The 18,595-nt window shown below is 42.3% G+C and overlaps 1 long non-coding RNA gene across 1 annotated transcript; it reads right to left on the reverse strand.

Moving 5' to 3' along the window:
• Nucleotides 1-1,919: 1,919 nt before the first annotated feature.
• On the reverse strand, nucleotides 1,920-18,305 carry LOC108392436 (uncharacterized). The gene is made up of 5 exons (XR_001852007.3): nucleotides 18,226-18,305; nucleotides 16,993-17,191; nucleotides 16,545-16,630; nucleotides 4,387-4,607; nucleotides 1,920-3,079 (listed from the first exon to the last, which is right to left on the reverse strand). It is a non-coding gene; the product is annotated as an uncharacterized lncRNA (long non-coding RNA).
• Between the last annotated feature and the right edge of the window lie 290 nt (nucleotides 18,306-18,595).

The raw sequence follows: 18,595 nt of genomic DNA on the forward strand, positions 1-18,595 counted from the left end.
ACACAGTTTATTTGGGAGATGATCTCAGGATGCTCCTGGAGCGTAGTATGGAAGCAACTTAAAGAAAGGAAGCAAGCCATGGATATGAGAGAAGAGTGTGCAGCCAGATCTCAATCACACTGGAACACTGGCAGAGTATGAAGAGTATCCTCAGAGTCGCCCTACCTTAGGAGTGAGATAGCTGGGGCATTTATCCACCAACTCCCATCAGTTACTGGTTGAAGACTGCTCCCAGAGGTGTTAATTCTCTGCCCTCCCTGGAGTTAGCTCAGGTAAAACTTCCAAGTGCTTGCATCGAAAAGCAGTTGGTGTGAATGGTGAGAACCACAGGGTCAAGACAACAGTAGCATATGCTGTAGGTATCATTTAGTAATGGGAAGGGAGACAGAAAAGAGCATGGTTGGAAATGTGATTGGAAAACATAGTATTTTCAATACCCCTCTGCCTTAAACTTCCCAATGAATTGACAATATACATGAATTAAATAGTGACTGGTTTATAGCTGGAGAGAGATCACGTGTATAGCCAGAAATGAACACATGTATGCTATAATAGAGGTGTTGTACACACACTAGTGAAATTCACAAAGAACCTGCCCTGAACCAGGAGTGATTTTAAGAGAGAAGAAGGAAATTGAATTGTTCTTTTAAACATATTGCTTTTGCTGGAAGGCATTAAAAATGTGAAAACAGGTGGTAATGGAGCAATGAATGTTTTCTTTCCTTTACATTGTTGTAATTATGCTTGTGCAGTAATTGGACATGAGAGCAAAACAATGCTCCTAAAATACATTATCTTTTTCCTCTAAAAAATGCTTTCCCTCTTTTAGTGTCTGAAACTCATTTATTTTTCTAACAGCCTCAGGAGCTCAGTTAGTGCAAGTCCCCATTTGAAAACAGTAGAAACTTTTCATCCAGCCTCTTTGGTGCCTGGAGGAAGACAGCAAATGAGACCCATGAGAATTTGGGGCTCAGGCAAAGTTCAGATAACATTTGGGGCTTAAGTGCTCAGATGGAGCCTCAGGAAGGCAAGACTTTAGTTCCATGATCTTGGTTTTTCATTTACACCACAAGGCGTAATGAGAATGTCTGGTGGGGCAAAGGCATCTGCCCAAATAATGGGCTGCCTGTGCTCTTCTGGGTATTTTCCCCTCCCTTGAAATAGAAAAGGAATTCTACCAACCACTTGGAAATGACCCTTTTACATTTCTCCAGCCTAGAGTGGTAAAGAACCAATACCTTCCTTAGTATATATTAATTAACCTACACTCTTGTGTGTCTTAAAACAGTTCACCAATCATTAAAAAGATAGTTACATCAGAACCTTTTTTAAAAAAATGACCCTGTTTTTCTCTTGAAAAAAGTTTATATCTGTTCTCATGTTTAGAACATTAATGGGAAATACCCCAACCATCAATGATTTTTGTATCTGGGAGATAGAATTATACTTGATTTTTACTTTTAATTTTTGTTTACCTGTAGTGCCTGTATTTTCCACAATAAATATGTATATGCACTTATATTTTTTTCCTAAAAGTGGGGAGTGAGAAGGACTCAGCCTAAGAAAACAAAAAGAAGACTGATGAACTTGTCTTTATAAACATTAAAACCTTCTCAATTCAAAAGATGCCAAAAATAAATGTAAAAGTCCCAAGGGATAGACTGAGAGAAAATATTTGCAGAATATGTATAGTAGAAAAAGAATTTTAATCATTTTATACATATACATATCATATAAGTAAAAAAAAAAGGAAAAACAATCTAATAAATAAATTGGACAAAAGAAAATGGCAATTATGGAAATTGAAATAAAAACATCCAAGAAATACATAAAAGGATTGGAACCTCACTAAAAAACAAGGAAATAGAAGTTAGAAGTTAAAGCCAATAATAAAATACCATTTTTGCCTATCAGTTAAGGAAACATTTTAAAACTTGGTAATACCCAAAGTTTGTTAGGGTGTGAATTCTCTTAAAATTGTGATAGTGCTCAGTGTCTACAAGGGTATGTACTATTGATAATTGGAAGAGCCCTTTCTGAAGATAATTTAGTTGTATATGTTACCACGTTAAGTGTGCATACCCTGCATTTCAACTGTAGGTATATAACCCAGAAAAAGTTTCCCGCTTGCATAAAGGGGCATATATAAAAAGAGGCATGAGTCACAAAACACTGGAAAAAAATGCAAATGTCCAGCAGGGGAGAAATATTTCAAGAAATACTACTAACTCTTATATATTATTAGATGAGAAAAGCAAGTTGTAGAACAGCAAGGATGGTATCAAAACTTTAATATTAAAAATGATATTTTTAGATGCACTTGCCTATACATGCACAGAAAATGGTCCAGGAAAAACACGCCTTGTTAATAGCAGTGTTTCATTCTGGGGAAGAGAGAGGCTTGGGGAGGCCTGGAAGAGCCAAGGGGACTTATCCTGTCAACTCTGTACTTTGTATTATTTACTTTTTTTACAGGATTAAATGTAACTGGTGTAAATACCATAGAAAATAATAAAAATACTTTAAAACTGTAACCTCGCACACGCGTGCATACACACACAGCTGTAACTAAGATAAGGCACTACAGGCTTTGACTCTAAACTCTAGGATTTCGAGTTACAAACATTTCACTCAAGGAAGATGAACTGTGAAACTGTCAATCCAGTTTTGTGTCTATTTTGGCTATACAAGTCACTTTCTCAGCAACATGGAAACAAATGAGCTGAGGCCTTAGTTAACAATAATTTGTAGAAATAAAAAGATACAAATAATCTGTTTTGTTAACACACCAGCTGTCAAAGGGCTGATGCTTCCAGAGTTGACTGGGGACCAATTTTCTGTTGCTTTATCAAGCGTCTTAGTTTTAATTGCATTTCTTTACTTTCTCACAACCTCTAGGCAGACAGGGTGGAGTGGCCTCATCCAACTGTCAGAGCTTATCTTGTGCCGTTATAAGATGAGTTGGTGAAGAGAGAGTCCGGTACCACAGAGAAGACCTTTTCATCTGCTGCCATTGGCCTTGGGCCTCCTGGGACACTCCTGTGTCATTCTGAATAAGGAATTGTGTCACTTTCTAAATCTAGTTGTTAAAAGAAAATATTTTTAGAAATATTTCAATCAAAACATTATACAACACCCATGTATAATCACCCAGATTAAGCTGATTTAGACATTTTTTCCACCATAGCTTCTGATGTGATGTTTTAAAATGTATTTTTTTAAAACTGCAAATACAGCTAAAGCCCTCCCTCCCCCAGCTCTGCTCAATTTTACTTTCTTTTGCAGAGTTAACCAGTCTCCTGAATTGAGTATTAACTTTAGCAGGCACAGTTTTAAGTCTCTCCACATAAATGTGTGCCCCGTTCAGTACCTCTGCAGGCACATGCAAATGGGCTGATTGAGGTAGACTAGTAAAGGCAGGCTCCTAAATGTTCTATTTGCAAATGTGTAAGCTGGGATAAGGGAACTCAGCAAAGGGTGGGGTGAAGCACCTCAAGAATAATGAAGGGAGTCATTATCCTGCCTAGGCTTGGAGGGAGGAGAAGTATCTGCTAGAGAGACCCTGAAACACTAGCTACTGCAAGAGTGGGCTACCCCTCTCCATGCCCCCCAGCCCCACAGCAGCTGCGGTGGTCAGTGAACCAACCACTGGTCTCTGCAGACCCACAGCCTGTCAAGGAGGGAGTGGGCAGGCAGGGGGGCCGGTGAGGGGGCCCAGTTCCCCTCACCTCCCCCCTCAAACTCCCACTGGTGCCTAGGCCAGCTGTGGTGGGGAAGGCTGGAAGGTGTATCTGGCAATTGGAGAATATGGGTACACAGCAAAGCAAAGCATTGTATGCATGTTTTACTTTCTGTTTTACATAAACAGTATCATATGTTTACACATGCTCTCTCAGCCTGCTTTTTTGATTCACCATTATATTTCTGATGGTTATCCATGCTGAACACTATGTAGCTCTAATTCATGTATACATTTTAACGGCTCTATAGTATCCCATCATTTCACTCTCACAAGCGCTGCTGCAATGAACAGGTTGACTTACACATGGCCAACCCATAGGTACAAAAACCTTGCTTAGGTACATACATAAAAGTGTGGTTGTTGAGTTCAGATTATGTGCATATTAACTTTACGAAGTATTGGGAAATTGCTTCCTACTGTAATTATTCCAATTTGCATTCCCGCAGGCCAAGCACAAAAGTCCCCTTTTCTGATTCTCCACTCTCACCACTGTCACCTGGCTTGAAAACTTTGCCATTCTAATGGCTCTGAAATCACAGCTCATTGTTATTTTAACTTGCATTTGCCTGAGAAAGAGCACTCTTCACTTTCCTGTGCCTCATAATTCCCGAGGGTGACACTGAGGTCAGGACAGAACAGTTTACCATGAAGCGAATGTTAGCGCTCCTTATGTTCACAGTCAATGGCCATTGTAAAAGACGCCCCCAGCTGATTTCTCACATCTTGTATTCCTGGAGTTTTCCACACATATAGCTCATGGGTGTGCTGGATGCTTTCATGATGGAATGCTTGCTAATCCATTTCACAAGAAAACAACTCCCAAATAGTCTTGGGTTCTTGCTTTTTTCGTCACTTTTGAGGGCTCCTGTTGAAAGGAAAGTCCCTTATAAAACCAGCTCCAAGATTTTTTTTCCACGTGAAAAAGACAAGATATAAAACAAAAGGTGTTGAAGAGTTTACGTTTGTTTAAAAATTTAAAAGATACAACATGCTTATACAGGCTTGGGATATTTTAGGGACAATATTCTAGAAACAAGAAGTAGTTGCTTTGGGGGAGGAGACTAAGAATTTTAGGCTGGGGATGAGAAGCAGATGCAGTCTGTGTTAGAGAACTCTTGGTATTCATTGATATGTTTGTTTTATCACATCCCAACAAACCAGAGAATATGTCTAATTAAAACACAAATTAATGACTCTTTTCATTCCAAATCATGTTGTTTTAACTCACCCTTAAATGGATTATTAAGCACAGAGCTTTATGAAGAGGAGCTTAACTCTCTAAACTTGTGAAACAGAAATGTCAACACTTTGACATATTTTTTTCCATCATCAGAGATTTCCTTTTATTACAAACAGCCCACATTATGCTTTCAGTTTAAAAGTCAGTAATGGACAGAGGCCAGTTTAACACCCTGGAAAAGAAGGGCAAATAGCTGTCAAAGTCTTACAAAAGTGCTTAGAAAACTAAGTGTTTCATGTGTTCATTTCAGGAAAGTTGTGAAATTTGCTTTTACCTCTGTAAAACAGATAACAGTGTGACTGTGCTATGCTGAAATCTGTTTTTTTATTTAAGACAAGATTCCATTGTACATTCTTCCCGTATCTCTGACACGTTTGCTGAGCAGAGAGCAGGTCGTTCCGTTATCCCCGGCACCCTCCCTCAGGACTGCTTCATCCTCCACTGCTGTACCCCCACAGCCCTTTGTAGGGCTAGTAGTTCTCTGCTGGTGTAGCACCCTGGGTCCCGGACAAGCACACATGCTTTCTGGTACTTTCTTACAGCAGCTGCTCTGGTCTGAATGTTTATGTCCCCACAGAATTTCTATGTTGACAACCCTAACTCCCAAAGTGATGGAATTAAGAGGTGGGGCATTTGAGAGGTGATCAGGTCATGGGGTGGAGCCCTCCTGAATGGGATTGGTGTCCTTATTAAACAGGCCCAAGAAAGCTCCCATGCCCCTTCTGCCAGGTGAGGACAGAATGAAAAGATGATCATCTAGGAACCAGGAAGCCGGCCTTCACTAAACGCCGAATCTTCTGCCGCCTTGATCTCAGAATGCTCAGCCTCCAGAGCTGTGAGAAATAAACTTGGGCTGTTTATAAGCCATCCAGTTGCTGGTATTTTGTCACAGCAGCCCAGATAGACTAACGCAGCAGTCCCAGCAAGGCTCCTGCTGGCATATAGGTGTTCTAGTACAAAACTTTTTAAAAAGCACCTCATCTGGGTGGACAGATATCAAGCTTTGTGCCCACTCTGTGCAGATGAACTGCAAAACATTTGCACCCTGCCTTTTCTGCTTGCACAAGGAAGCAACCCTCCCACTGTACCCTACAACTCCCCTCACCGACTGGAGCTGGGTTTTGCCACTTGTAACCAAAGAATCCTGTCATAGGCATTATCAGGTACCGCGAATTAGTGTGTTACCTCTCATAAATCATTTTCTGGAATCCATCGAAATGAGATGACTGAAGATCATGAATGTAGGGTCTGTGACCACCAATGCAGGCTTATGGTTTTCGTAGTTAGAGATCTAGATGCACCTCCAAGTTCACAATTGCATTCCCTCCCTGTACACCTGAGGCAGAGGTTGTATTGCTTGCCCACGTCCCCTCACCCTGCCCCTTCAGCGGTCAGGCTCCACTGCTGACAGCACTTCCTCTTGCTGCCAGAGATCACTTTGCCCACCGACATGATGGGCCAGAGTGCCCAGGAGCTGTCACTACCCTGGGAGTGGCCCTTAATGCCTGACTGATGGCAGATGGCATACTGAACACGCTTGCTGTCTCTCCTCTCCTGTGGGTCTGCTCTGGCTCCTGGTGGCTCCCTGGGGATGCATTTCCCCACTCTCTCTTCCCTGTGTGGTAGCTCCCTTGATAACTCACCTTGGGTGGCTGCTTTCCCTTCCCTGTCTCACGTCTCCACCCTCCAGCCCTCTCGTACTGGTGTTTCCTGGGGTTATTTCCCATATAACTACTACTCTGAGTCCTTGTCTCAGAGACAGTTTCTGGAGGTTTCCACATTATGATAAGACCTATGTGTAGGGTCATCCCAGGCATTAGTGGCCCTAATCAGCCACTAAATGTCCAGACAGCTTCAGGTCAACCACTCTGGACCTTGGCTTCTGTCTGGAAAGAGAGATGGCTTGTCCATCTAAAATAGGAATTTTTTTTTTACGTAAGATATTAGAGAGTCTGATTGAGTAATTACGTTTTCTTTTAAGAACACCCTTTACTTTTTTCTGACTATACAGGTGAAACATGACCATTATACAATTTTGGAAAAAGCAGAAAAATAAACTGAGAAAAATTAAATTACCTATAATTCCACCCCTTGAGGATATTTTTTCAAAAGTAGAGGTAAATCATGGCTCCTCAAATCCTAACATTCTATGTTTATTTTTCCTGTCTTATTGCAATATAATCAACATACAACATGGGGTATAAGTGGGGTGTACAGCATAATGATTTGACTTACATATTCTGTGAAATGATCACCACAATAAGTTTAGTTAGCACCCAGCATCTCAAATAGATACAAAAACAAAAGAAAAAGAAAAAAAGGGGTTTTCTTTTCTTTGTGATGAGAACTCTTAGGATTTACTCTCTTAATAATGTCCCTGTATATCATACAGCAGTGTTAGGTGTGGTCATTGTGTTGTACATTACATCCCTAGGACTTTTTTATCTTGAAACTGGAAGTTGCTTCCTTTTGACCACCTTCCTCCATTCTTGTAATCCCCAACCCCCATCCCTGGTAACCACAAATCTGATCTCTATTTCTAGGTTTGGCTTTTTCGGTTTTGGGACTCCACATATAAGTGAGAACATTCTGTGTTTAGACTCTGGCTCTGCAGAACAACTATAATCCTAAGATTTTCTGCAAGCGTTATATTGTTGTGTGTAGACGCAGTTTGATATAAATTGCTTGTACAGCACGAGGAGGAAATGACTGTAGGAGTTTTATGTAACAGAACAGGAAACTGAATGCACACAGGGCTTTCTTTGTCAAGAAAGAGAAATTGGTTACCAACCAGTGCTTTCAAGTTCAGACCAGGAGTTTACAAAAAAAGAGGAAGTTACTGAATGTGGCAGAGAAAATTAGGATATGAAAATCAGTAGCCTCAGCATGAAGTTTATTTAGATGCTTGAACTATTTTTCTCAAACTGTGAGGAAACAAAGGGCCAGAGGAAGACAAATCTAACCATAAAGATAGATTTCTGATTCAAAAGAAGAGCTTGAGTGTGGGCCATCAAGTGAGGCAGAAGCGGGGTCTGTTTTAATAACGGCAAAAAACATTTTGCAAGGTAATGTACATGCTGATAGAGTGAGAGCAGGTGGAAACACCCTAAGAAGACAACCCCAGGGAGCAACAGGAATGATAAGGAAAATATTAAATATGTGCTGGAAACAGCCCTAAGATAAAGACTTGAGTTCAAGCGTGGCTTTCTGTTGTGGGCAACTGAGGCTTTGTTTCACTGGTACCTCCAGCACATGAAATGCCAAGCTGAGACCAGCCCCAGCTGCAGACTCCTGAGGACACAGAATGCTTGTGGGTTGAAGCCACTGAATTTTGAGGTGGTTTCTTGGTGAAGAAATAGGTAACTGATAAAGTGAGGGAGACTGATGGTGTAAACAGAACAACCCCCAAATATGTCCACTTCTAATCCCTGGAACCTGTAAATATATTACATGACATGACAAAGGCTCTTTGCAGATAGAGTTAAGGTTAATGACCTTCAAATAGATTATCCTGAATCATCTGGGCCCAATCTAATCACAAAACCCTTAGAAGCAGACAACTTTCTCTAGTTGGGGTCAGAGAGGTGTGGCAGAAGAAAAAGTTGGAGAGGTTTTAAGTATAAGAAAGACTTGACCTGCTTTTGCTGGATGAGGCCACATGGCAAGCATGAGAAGTAATGCAAGAAGTCTGGAAGAACCAAGGACCAGGTCTTGGCAGACAACTGGCAAGGAAACTGGGACACCAGTCCTACAACCATGAGGAACTGAACCCAGCCATACCCGGAATGGGCTTGGAAGCCAGTCCCTCTCCAGGAACTAAAGATGGGAACAAAGCCATACTGTCACTGTAATCGCAGCATTGTGACACTAAGCAGAGGATTTAGCTGAGCCATGCTGTGCCTGGACTTCTCACATACAGAACTGTGAGGTAATAAATGGGTTTTGTTTTAACCACCATGTGGTATTTGTTACAGTGGAAATAGAAAACTCATACCAAAGTGCAAACTGACTGCTGCAAGGGATTGGGGGCAATGTTACTCTAAGGAGTGTGTCCCAGATGATAGGCAGAAGAAATAGCCAACTCTGCAGAGGGAAGTGGAGAACGATACTGTAGAAGGAAGGGTTTGAGGTGGGTTTTGAAGGAACAGTTTCTTAGGTCAGATTCCTTCAGAAGCAGACCCTGAGAAAAAGAGCTGAGAGCAAGTAGCTGTCTTAGGTGATAATCTCAAGAAATAGTGGGGGAGTCAGAAACTGAGACAGGGCAAGGAAAGAGGTCAATAAAAATGAATTTTCCAGCAAGCTAACATTGTTGACAAATGGAGCTTAGCCCTTCTGAGGAACACTGGAAAACAGTGTAGAATATGCCTCAGAACTACCATATTCAAGGGACAAGGGGATGGGGGATGATGAATCCCTGTCATCAGTGATTGAGAGCTTCTCTTGGGGCATTAATATCTTGGCATTTCTGCTTGTCATAGATGCAAAATACACAGATATTTCCAGATTGCAGACTCACCACTACTTCAAAATCATGTTTTTGTAGGCCTGATACTTAATGTATTAATAAAGAAGCATATGTATCAAATAATTTTGTTATTGCTTAATATTTTGAGAAGGGCATTTCAATATAATTGGCTTCCTTTGTATCCCTATGTTTTCATTTTATGAATTTAAAAACACTCTTGTAAGGAGGTCCACACATTGCACTAGGCAGCCAGTGGGTCCATAGGGAAGAAAAAGGTATAACAAGTATGATCGGACACCTTTTAGTTGCAGTTTTAGTTGGTTTTATGAATGTGGCTGTATTCTAGGGGCTGTGATCTGACTTGCAGCATTATATGCATCTATCTAATAATAAATTCTGAGCAGATTTGTGGGTGGAGTGATAAATGTATATTGGTGGTCCTCAGTCTCTCTTCTACCTGATACATTCCTTCAACAACTGTGGCTCATGTTGGCACTGACCCAGGGCTGGGTTTCCCTGCAGATTGTGTGTGCAAGTGGAAAAAAATCCCCCAGGCTTTCTAATAGTACTTCCTACCCTCAGTAGCTGCCCTTCTTTCCTTCTTCTCGATAAATACTCTGCAAAAACAAAAATATTGATACAATACTCTAGGTCTAGTTGCTCAAGAAAAGGTGGGGCACCATGGGCTCTTTGAGAAGCCTTATTTAATAAGTGTCTATTTTTATGGTAAATCTATTGGCATGAATATTAATTCCAGTTCAATTAAAAAGGGAGGGATTTCCTGGCCACACTTATTAGGTAGAGACACCTAACATCTAGCTGCTCTTGAAATCCTTTCCCTATTCCTCCTGGGACTTAGAGACCACATTTCCCAGCCTCCCTTGCAGTTAGGCAGAGCTGGGGCACCACATTCTGGTTAATGGAAGGTTGGTGGACATAAAGTGTGTCACTTCCAGGCTTGGCTTTTGAAGACTCCCTACAGGCAGCCATCCTCCATGCTTTCACCCTTTTAGCTATGATCTTGGTGGCCCTGATGTAATCACAAGGGTCCTTATAATGGGAAGGACAATAGAGGCCATCACAGATCCCAGTCCTAGGACTGAGAAAGGCCTATTCCTGCCTGGTTATGTGCTTGTTCTAACTGAATCACTGTAGATCTGGTGACAGATGAGTGGATCAAGATTCCACCCCTGGAATCCTCATTAAAGCATATGGAGTATATTAGTTTCCACTGCTGCTATGATTTACCACAAGCCTTTAAAATGACACAAATTTATTATCTTACAGTTCCAGAGATCAGAGGCCTAAAATGAGAATCACTGGGCTAAACTCAAGGTGTTGGCCAGACTGCCTACTTTTCTGAGGCTCTAGAGGAGAATCCATGTCCTTGTCTTTTCCACCTTTCAGAGATCACTTATCTTGGCTCACGCCCCTTGCCTCCACCTTCAAAGCCAGTAACATCCGTGCCTGCTGTCTGGTTTGAGTTCTTCTGTCTCCCTCTTACAATTATAAGGAACCTTGTGATTACACTGGGCTCCCCAGATAATCCAGGATAATCCCCCATGTTAAGGTCAGCTGCCTGGCGATCTTAAATTCCTTCTGTAACCTTAATTCCCCTTTGCCACACAATCTAATAAATTTATAGGTTCCAGGATTGTGACATGGATATCTTTGGAGGGCTGTTATTCTTCCTACCACATAGAATAAACACAATTACAATGAGATGAACACAGTGATGGCTCCCCAAGGGAGGGAATGCTGGGCAGACAAAAAGCATACACTCTCTACTGTAATTTAAGACTTCAGGGGGTGTGGGTACCTGCTGTGGTGCACTTCATATACTTCTATTAAGCTTTTGTGGCAGATGTTCATGACGTACTATGTCACATCCTCTCAACTCATCTGATTTCCGTGCACCGTTGGTAGTCAGTTCACACACTTTACCAGCATCCTTCACAAAGCACACCTGGAAACTGCTCTCTGCTTTCTCTAAGACAGTGGAAGAATCACTTAGCCAAATTCAGGTCACTTGAATGTGCAAAGGAGTTAACACCCCCAAGAGCAATGTTCATCTAATGGCGGTGAGATTGATGGTTAAGTACTATAGCCTCTGTCCTTGGCAGGAGCACTTCTGATGTGGTTTCTGGATGGTTCTTTAGAAGGGCCCGGGCTATTCAGCCTCAGTTTCCCATCAGGGGTAATCAGCTCATTAACATGCCTTTGCTGGCTCTTCCCTCCTCCCTGACTCATTCTCCCCACTTCTGCACTCCTGGTTCCTGGGATCACCTCCAGATGGACTCCCTGCTCCCACATGCTTCCCCCAGGTTTTGCTTTTGGGGGAACTGAGCTAAGAAGTGCCTGTCACTGGTGTTGAGAGTCAGTGAGACAGTCTCTGCGGGGACAGCCCTGCCAGTGCGAACCAGGATGGCTAGTTTACAGGCATCTGTTCTGACCGCATCCTGTCACACAAGCCACCTCCCACCTACAGGGTCTGTCAGCACCATAATATAAATGACTGTCCCTGACTTGTCCTTGCGGGCTGGCTCTGAGGCTCTAGTTCAAGATAAGTAGTGTAGGGAACATAAATATCTTAAGATGAAATCCTACTGGGCCGTGTGCTAAAAGGTCTTTGTACCTAACATGGGAAGAAAGGGTTATCTGAGGTTATGTTTTTTCTCTCTTCAGTTCACGCTAAGCTCAGGGTTGTTTATTTGAATTCTGGCAATAACCCTGGGAATTTATTTAGGTGCCAAGGGAAACATGAGGGTAGAGGGCTCCCAAAAGATTGTGTTCCAAGGCACACAAGACGGTAGGCATGAACCCAGAGGAAGATACCGGGGCCCTGCTGTAGACAAAACAAATGCCTGGTGTCTTTTGAGGGAGATCATGCATTCTTTGTCAGTAAATGTGGACATAATTCAACATATGTACTTTAGGCAGATGAGGGAGAAGGTGAAGATATAGTCTTCAAGAAGACCTTGATTTTCTGTGGTACAACACAGCCCTCTCCTTGAGATGCAGCCCTTCTCATGAAACCTTGCCCTCTCCCCCAGGTGCTGAGCTGAGATTGGTGTCTAGCCCTCCTGGAACCCCTGACAGCCCTTTCCCAGTGTCAGGGAAACAGACACTGAGATGAAGAGCCACATGCAGGAAGTCTGCAAGGAAGTGCTTTTGAGACAATATCTTTGAGGGAGTAAGGAAGGGAGCTTTGGGCAGATGGGGACATGGGGCTGTGATACTGTCTCTATAGGTCTCAATTTATCCCCTGGGAGCTCTGGAGCTGGGGTAGCCCTTCCAGGTTGTTCTGAACTGAATTCACCATTTTTTGGATGCAGGCTACCTCCAGGAAGGGCGTGTAGGCTTGGACAAGGCAGCCACCAGGGCCCAAACCTCCTGGGAGCTAGATGTGTGTCCTGGTCCTGAAGTGGGGATCTGGGTAAGGTGCCAGAGCATCCATTACAGTCACCCTGTACTGCTGCCCCCTTGTTTCAAAGGCCCACCCCATCTTGGGGAAACTTTAGCCTTCCTTGGAGATAGGAAGAGCTGTGCATCTTGCAGAAGCTGAGGGCTGGCTTCCCACAGTAAATAAAATACAAATTTACATTACAATAAATTATCCTGGTCTTCAAGTGGAGCATTTTAAAGCCTTCAAAACACTCTCATAGACATAGTCTTATTTGATCTTCGAATGAATGTTACCGTTAACAGTTAACATTACAGTGAAATTGTTCCCATTTTACAGATGAAAAAACTGAGGTTCAGAGAAGGTGAATGCCCATATGGCTCGGAGAGGAATCAAGCCTAGAGCCCAGGCCTTCCAACCTTCCTTCTAGCAGCATTTCCATCCTGAAAGAAAACAAATACCCTGAGTTGTCCCTACACTGGGTGGGGAGGCCCCCCACGATCCTGGCCTCTCTTCAGGGTTGCCAGAAAGAATGGCAACTTAAAAAACATTTTCTTTATGAAGAGGAGAGCTTTCTAAAGGCCCCATTTAAATCCAAATGCCCCAGGGAGGAAGGACTGGTACAAGATCTCTTTCCTCTGGGACAGCAGGGAGTTCTGTGGAGGGGGGACACCAGGGAAGGACAAGCATGAAGGTCCAGGAAAACTGGGCAGAAACAACCTGCATCTCCACTTGCTTCTTAAAGAGGCAGAGTGTCTATTTGTTGGGTGTCCTGTCTTCTGCATGCTCTCTGCACCCTGAATCCAGAGAGCATTACCATTAGAGAGGCTGTGGTTAGTACCTGTGTAGAGGGAGATGATTCAGGAGGGGGAACCCTGAAGCAGACTAGTGTGGGTGGGGGACATGGGTCAAGACCCCTGGCCTCTCTGTGCTTCTCTTTCCTTATCTCAGAGGCATACAGTGCTGGGAGAATCAGGCATTGGGATAACTGGGTGAATGGGAAGTTCTTTGAAGGGGTTAAGAGGGCAGGATGGGGACTCAACAGACATCCTTTGCTGGGTGTTGCAGGCTGGACCCTTTAAAGCAAAAACATGGACCTGAAAACCCTTAAGTATGTTGATAGATGGATATTGAAATGATGATGAAATGAGGCCTGGCAATTATGTCTGCCTGAGTGTCCCCCGAAACAGCTGTATTATACTGGCTGCTCCAAAAGCCATTGTTGCAGTGTGTCCGGTCCCGCTCCCGCAGCCACCTCCCCACCACCACACACGTCCACAGCGCTGCCACGGGAGTCCCCAGCCTCACGCAGCTGCATGGGATGCCCTGTCCACTGTGTCGGCTCAGAGATCGCCACTCAGGGCTGAGAGGAGAAGGAAGCTGATGGAGGCGACACTCCTGCTGGTGGGAATGCTAAGGAGGGATGCGGGGAGCCCCAGAGGAAGAGGCAGCCATGGCGGGAGGAGGATGGATAAAAGGAAAGGAGGCGGCTGCGGGCAAATGAGGAGGACTGAACGGCAAAAACGGAGAAGTTCAGCATGAGAAAGAGAAGGCTGCTCTGACCCATTCACCTGCTCGCCTTCCCCTTCGGCCTCAGAACCTAACCCGGGTCACCTTGGGGGAGAGGCCCGCTGCGGCAGCGCCACCCGCAGGTGACACTCGCCCTTCACCACCAACCAGAACCACAGCTTGAATTTGCAGCAGAGAAGAAAAGAGAACCAAAGATTCCAGGGCCCTGATTTTTCCTTAAAAGTACTTTGAAAATGAATTTTGGGGGTAATTCAAATGTACACGTTGTATTTTGTAACATATGTAACACTTTATATTTATTAGCATATCAACATGTTTTAACATGTATACTGAACGTATTGTTAGGGGTACGCCATGCTGTGATCTCAGGGGACCCAACCAGCCATCAGAGCATTCTCTGTCCTGCTTTTGATTTTACTTGTCGTGTGACCATAACCATTATAATCTCCAAGGAGAATTAAAAAAAAAAAAAGCCTTGTAAAAAGAACAGCAAAACAACAACAAAAAGTCTTATTCAGAGCATTCCACTAAGCTTTTTGTGTGTACGTTGTGGAGACCCATATGTACTCCAGAATGAGCGTAAAGATTATTTTAAGCTGAAGACATTTGAGATTCAACAGATGCAGAAAAAAGCTTCCTCAAGCCTCCCTTATCTGACTAAAAGCAGCAATTTCTGGGAAATGAAGCTACCATAAATCTCCTAGGACAGGGGAGTTTTCTGGCCCAGAAAAAGACAACAATACCACTCATACCTGTATAGACAAACTTTATCACAAACTTTCTTATCTCCCAACTGTTTTAAAAATCTGTTTGTCTTTCTTAAAGAGACCTATTTGTTTTTCCCATGGAAGCTTTTCTCTTCATTCTATTTCTCCAGAAAGTTAGGTATATAAGCCTTCAACTTTATCATTTCATAAGCCAGCTATTTTTTTCTTTTTGGCTCTGTTATGCATATGAGATAAACCTTTTTTTTTAAACTGTAAACTGGTTTTTATTAATTTAATTCAAAGTCACCAGATACTGAACATAAGAGGGTAGAAGAAGCTTTTTCTCCCCTACAATGTCCTTAGCTGTACTATAAGTAGTTGGTTTGTACAAGATGGTTAAAAGGACAAAGATCAAAGATCTTTTCACTCCATTTTTGTCAGTGAAGTTGCAGTTTATTCATTTGTTTGGCCTGACTGATATATGAGTGAAATAATGTTGTCTGACAATTAGCTGGAATTTTATTTTGCCGTATTATTGTTCTAACAACAACTGAAAGCTATAATAATAGATACTAATTATAGTAATAATTACTATGCACCAGGCATCATTCTAGGCCTTTTACAGGTATTGATTCATTTATCCTAACAATTTCATTATGTATATAGATACAAAAATGGAGGCACAGAGAGATCAAGTAACTTAACCAAGGCCACCCAGCCAGGAGGCATCTCTATGTCCAGTTGAGAAACCATGACCTTATCCAGAAGCCTCTCAGAACCAGCCCCTCAGATATCAGAGACCCCTGGATTCTAAAAACCACAGAAGCCTCTTCTCTTTTCATTGTGACCTTCCCAAATTGCAGATGTACAGTCTTTTCTGGAGTTCTGTTTTTGAATATATTTTCTTATTCTGAGTTTACAGAGAAAGCTGTTTTCTCTTCCCCTGTCAATTCCAAGTTAATCCTTTGCCCTGTAGAATTTCTTTACTCTCAATTATCTCATTCTATTGTTTTGCTCTCCTCCTTTTCTTTGTTAGGCCTGTATCCCTTATTCTTAGAGAGTCTTTCTACTTGCCCTGAGAGTGGTTTACCTGTGAAGGCAAGAATGCATGAAGTGGTCGGGAACGTAACTGTCACTTGGTTACTGGGGTTGAACTATTTCGTGCAGGTTGTGGACTGCATAAAGGTGAGGGCATTGCTATTCTTTTCTTTAGCATCTCCATCAGAGCACAAGAAACACTTATTGAATTGTACTGCAATGACTAAGTAGGGAATGAAGTCACCAAAACAGGGCTGGCTGTGCACGTGTCCTGAGGAAGGCTGGGTAAGGCACAGGTTTTATAGCCTTACCTTCATTTATATTTGATAAACGATCGCTGAGCTCACTTAGCCTTTGCACTGGGCATTCAGCTACAACCTGGAATGATTTAACACTGATAAAGTATGAACTTTACTCACTCGTGTATGAATGTATACAGTTAGTCAACTTGCATTACATTCAGAGAGTGCTCAGTGCCTTCTATGTGTCTGGAATTGCCTGAGATCTGTAGAAACAAAGATAAAGAAGGTTAGGGGCTTTCGCAGAGGAATTTACAGCCAAAAAAGGAAGACAGACCTTACAAGGGTAGGAAGCTGATGCAATAATTCAGATGAGAGTTCAAGATTCAAGAGGCTGAATCTTCTGTAAGACTCATGGAAGATACAAAGTCAAACAAACCTTTGTTTCCCTCTTAACAGTGTTGATAAGCTGTACCTTACAGTCTTGGCTAAATGACTTTCCTGTTAACAAATGATCATTGTTTCTTAAATGAAATGATAGCCCAGTTGCCCTTTCCCCTTTATATGAAATAAATGGGAAACAAAGGGAGAGAAAGACAGAGAAAACCTAATATAATAGCATACTGACCTGCAAGTTAATAGAGATTCTTTCTCCAAACTCCTAGAATTTTCCCAGAATACAAAAACTTTGTTATATTCATGGTAATTTTATATTCACATCAATACAGTCACTGGCCTAGAGTCTCTGGTGGATTTTCCTGCTGACGCAGCATTAGTGAGGGAGGAACTTCATGCTGCAAAAATCCAAAGCCCAAATCTAGCTTTCCCTGCAGAGAGAAGAGGAGAGATTCCAGGAATGTCATATCACTGATGTTTCCATTACTTCAGGCTAGAAACTTCATCACCAGAGATGATGAAGGTAGGATTTTAGTCCAAGCTTCAACTTCGGCAGTGAAAATACCATGGAACCTTCCTTCAAACAAGTCAATGACTATCCTAAGAGCAAACTGTAAAGGATAAGAAGCATCCATTGGTAATCAGGGGGCCTTAAAGGGGCCTAGACCAATTTTTATTCAACCCACTTGAAGTGGAACCGTGTCAGCCTTCACTTCTTTGTTGGCAAAGAGAGGAAACTTCTTCCATGAGAAGTTTTCTAGAAAAGATTTGGCTATATGCATAAGGAAACCGTAATGACAAAATTAAAGCTTTTTATCAGTCAGCTATAGAAAAGCAGAGGTAGAAAAGGACATTCAGTATGGCAAAATGGCTTAAAGTCCAGATAGCAAATACACCCACAGTTGGTTTAAGGATTAAAGGAGTTAAGATACTCAAGGGCATAGTGCTGGCTCGTGTTAGCTGTTCTTATTCCTAGTATCCCTTCTGTACTGGTTTCCTATGGCTGCTGTGATCATTACAAGCTGTGGTTTAAAACAACACAAATTTATTATCTTAAAGTTCTTCAGGTCAGAACTGTTCTAAGATAAACTGAGGCATTTATTTTAAAGTTCAGAGTTTATTTGAGCAAACCCTGAGTTGAGTCAGGCAACGCCCACCCGGAAGTGTTTGGGGGCACCCCATCACCAGGAACTAGGAGACACTATCACGGAGAAGAGGTGGAACAAAGCCAAACAGTGACTTGATTGGCTACAGCTTAAACTTGCCTTAGGCGGGAAAACCTCATCAGTTTTTGAGATTGGCCATCCTTAGGTTTCAATTTCTTAATCGAGGTATTTACATGTTTAGGTTTGGGTGTGCTTAAGTAGGTTGCTGAGATATTAAAGCCACCTTGGTCTAATGGCCACCTTGTTTAATTCATTTAACGGAAGTTCACAAGGGGTTTTTCCACTCCTTAGAGCCATACCTTCAGAAAAAGCCTTTGCCTTGTGGGGTTTATGTATTCACATTGTGTTTCAAACCCTTTAGTCTCTGCAGAAGAACTCCCTGAAAAACAGAGTTACATTAACATTCAGAAAATGAAAAAAAAAAAACCAACAGTCCTAGTCAGAATATTGCAAGCTCGCCAGTTCACAGAAGATGTGTCTGGCACAGCCCTCCTGAGTGCTACATGCCACTTGGTTTGAATCCTGGTTTTGTTATCTACTCACCATGTAAAACCTTAGGTGAGCTGCTTAGCCTCTCTATCAGCTGCCTGATCCATGAAACAAAGATGGTATTACATTTGTTGGCTGCATTCTTGCTGGAAAGTATGCAGAATGGTTTGTGCTGGAACA

This window comes from Manis javanica, chromosome 5 (assembly GCF_040802235.1).
Source record: "Manis javanica isolate MJ-LG chromosome 5, MJ_LKY, whole genome shotgun sequence".
Lineage (NCBI taxonomy): Eukaryota > Metazoa > Chordata > Mammalia > Pholidota > Manidae > Manis > Manis javanica.